This window comes from Nothoprocta perdicaria, unplaced genomic scaffold, assembly GCF_003342845.1.
Source record: "Nothoprocta perdicaria isolate Ctin4 unplaced genomic scaffold, notPer1 scaffold_15, whole genome shotgun sequence".
Taxonomy (NCBI): Eukaryota; Metazoa; Chordata; class Aves; order Tinamiformes; family Tinamidae; genus Nothoprocta; species Nothoprocta perdicaria.
In genome coordinates, this window is record NW_020454649.1 from 7,194,381 (window position 1) to 7,197,378 (window position 2,998).

General features: G+C 47.9%; 1 long non-coding RNA gene across 2 annotated transcripts in view; it reads left to right on the plus strand.

The window, feature by feature from the left end:
* Nucleotides 1-2,539: 2,539 nt before the first annotated feature.
* Nucleotides 2,540-2,998, plus strand: part of LOC112943597 — a 10,490-nt gene continuing 10,031 nt past the window's right edge. For both annotated transcript variants that reach the window (XR_003248629.1, XR_003248630.1), the window contains exon 1: nt 2,540-2,576. This is a non-coding gene — a long non-coding RNA (uncharacterized LOC112943597). The remainder of the gene's footprint in view (nt 2,577-2,998) is intronic.

Here is a 2,998-nt window from a genome sequence, read left to right on the forward strand (position 1 = left end):
AATGATGAACAAGATCTACCATTTGCTACTAGCCATTCTCTTGTAATACAAAGATACTGAGATATTCAGTGAAATTCCCTAGAGGAGAGGAGAGGAGAGGAGAGGAGAGGAGAGGAGAGGAGAGGAGAGGAGAGGAGAGGAGAGGACCATGCAAAAATAAGGGAAGGAAGAAAACTTCAGAATTGCAGAAACACCCTTCTCACAACAGCCAGGCAGCCGAGGGGAGGCAGAGAAGCATTGCCACTGGGCAAACATCTTCATATTCACACGCAGTCACTGGGTTTAGCTCAGCTGGCTACCAAGTGCTTGATGAAAAGTGAGAGAAAGATGAAAATAAGCTAATTTAGAAAGAAAAAAAACATGGAAAGAGAGGTAGAATAAAGAGGCAGAAGAAAGAATGATGAACAAATGAACGTAAGAAAGAAAAGATGATCTGCAGAAAACAATACAGGGAAAGGAGAAAGAGTTAAAGGAAATAGATATTCAGGGCAGTTCAGGAAAAGGTAAAGCATGAAAAAGTGGAATGAGAACTGGAAAGGAAGGATAGCCTAAAAAAAGAAAGAGGACTGTGCATGACAGAGCAGTTGAACAGCACTTAGGCGAATAAATCATTTGTTTAATCTCAGCTGTATTTGTCAAATAATTTATTTAATATTCTTCCGTGGCATCCAATCAGCTATAAAGCTGACCAGATACAAAATGGTATAATATGGTATAAATGCATTACTGCATTAATACCATATTATGGTATTAATAAAAATGGAATAAATGCATTACTGGATTAATACAGGTGAAATTCAAATATATTGAGCAGTTTTATTTTTATGTGGTTTCATAGGGCCTGGCTACAAGCATACACTTTGAAAACATTGCACAGAAAGCTGATAATGAGTTACAATTAGATAAGAGTGCTTGGAACACACCCATCTTCCTTTTCCAGACTGACACAGAGCCCCATGGCCCTGAAGCCAACAAGCCTTGAAGGATGGCAGGTGAGATACGGCTTGAGGGGCCTTCCTACCTCTTCCCTTCCTCATCACCCTCCCTCCAGAGAGGACCCCTCTTTGCATAGGACAATTTTGTCCCGGTTAAGGGATTCCCCCCTATCCAACTTCAGAAACCTTCTCGGGGCTTCAGCAGCCCACTCAGAAATGTGTTGGGGATAACCGAGCACAGATTAGTAGGAAGGTAAATTCAGCACAGGCTAACAGCAGGAGGGGCAATGGTGCCTGGCTGCAGCCTCTGGAAGTCAATGTTTATGTTTGCAAGGCTATCTTTGCGTCCCTCAGATACAGCTGGATGAAAGACAGCGATGTGCGGAACGATGTACCAGTATCCTGCTCTCACCAGGAAAAGCTTCCTGAGCACCAGTTGCTGTTTCAAATCTCCTCAGGAGACCTAAGATAAAAGAGTCAGCGAGCAACTTTCAATCTGTTTTCCATCTGCAGACTCGGACAGTTTTGCAATAGCAATACAGCCCCTCTATGCATTTCGCATACACGGGCTGCTGTAAATGACAGATGAACTTGGCCTCCCTGCGTGTTTTTCTCTAATGTCTCATCCCTTGGAGTAGCTTCTAGACGCCTCAAAGGGCTCCCCGACAACAAGCAGACCGTTCCTGAGGAAGATGAGCACCACACACACACACGGGCAGCCCGGTAGTGCCTCCTACGACGTGATGTGGGGCTCCCCGTGAGGAAACTGTGACGGCCACTTTTCTAACCTGACGTCAGGGGAAACCGCAGGCGGTTCCTGCTGCTACTGCTGGACGCGTGTTGTAGCCGAGCAGCTTATTCACCTCACCGTGGATCATTCCCTGGGGCTCTCCATCAGGTGGAAAAGTGTCCCTCGGGTTCTAAGTCCCATTTATTTATTACGACATAAGGCATACCCCAAACTGAGGTAATTATTGCTAATTAAAAGCTCATTTTTATGCAAACATGGAAGGTATTTCCTTGCACGCTTTTTTCTTTATTCTTACAAAAATATGGCACACGGAGACCAGAAAAGACGCACTGACAGCTACCACCCAAAGCAGATTTTTCTCCAGTGAGCACTCTGTCAATCTGCAGCCCTGCCAAGGAGACCAAACAGGAATTCCATCAGCATCAGCTGCACTGCTGCTGAAACGGAGCAGTTCACATGTTATTAAACCCATGAGGGAACCTTTGAGGAGCAGAAAGAACGGACCGTCTGAACCTGAGCACACGGAGGGGAACTCACAGCTGGATTCAAAGCCATGGCTTGGCTACAACTCAGGCAAGTCTTAGCTCCCCAGCTGTGAAAGGAGGATAATTTGGAGCTCTGGGGGGACAAAAACATCAGCGATTCTGACCAGGTGAAAACAATGTCCATCAGCCTCTCCCTAACGGCCTGGACTGACGGGCAAGAGCGGCCGCTCCACGGGGCCGGCCCCTTGCACAGGTGCTGGGCTGAGGGAGGGCAGCAGGACTGGCTGAAACTCGGCGGTGGGCAAGGCTGGGGGGGATAAAAACACCCCCTTCGCAGCACTGCCCTCCTTGCCTCATGGCTGGCTCGCTGGAGGAGGTTGTGTCCTGGTGACTCTGGGGGCTCAGGTAAGAGTGGAAAGGGAGTCTTAAGCCTCTAGTAGCTCTTCAGTCAGCATAAGGCCTAGCGTGCTTTCCTTCTCCTCCCTCCTGTTTTAAACCCTGCTTTAAACTAGTTCTTGCTTGAACCTGCATAATCTGCCTATGCAAAACAAACCGGAGTAATGAAGCCTTAACAGGAGTTTTGTCTCGTACCTTCACAGCCTGCCTCGGAATAACTTTTGCGTGGAGCAGGCTGAAAGGGAAACAATTATTAGGCCATTTGAATAATGAAGCAATTCTTAACACATGCTGCACGGCACTCGTGCTTTTCGCTGTCCTAAGCGTTTCTCCGGAGTTGGCCAGCCCTCCCTGCTCCCTCCCCAGCTTCCTTTTGTCTCGGGGCGGGCTCCGCAGCTCCCGGGCGGCTGCCGGCAGCGAAAGGGGCCGCG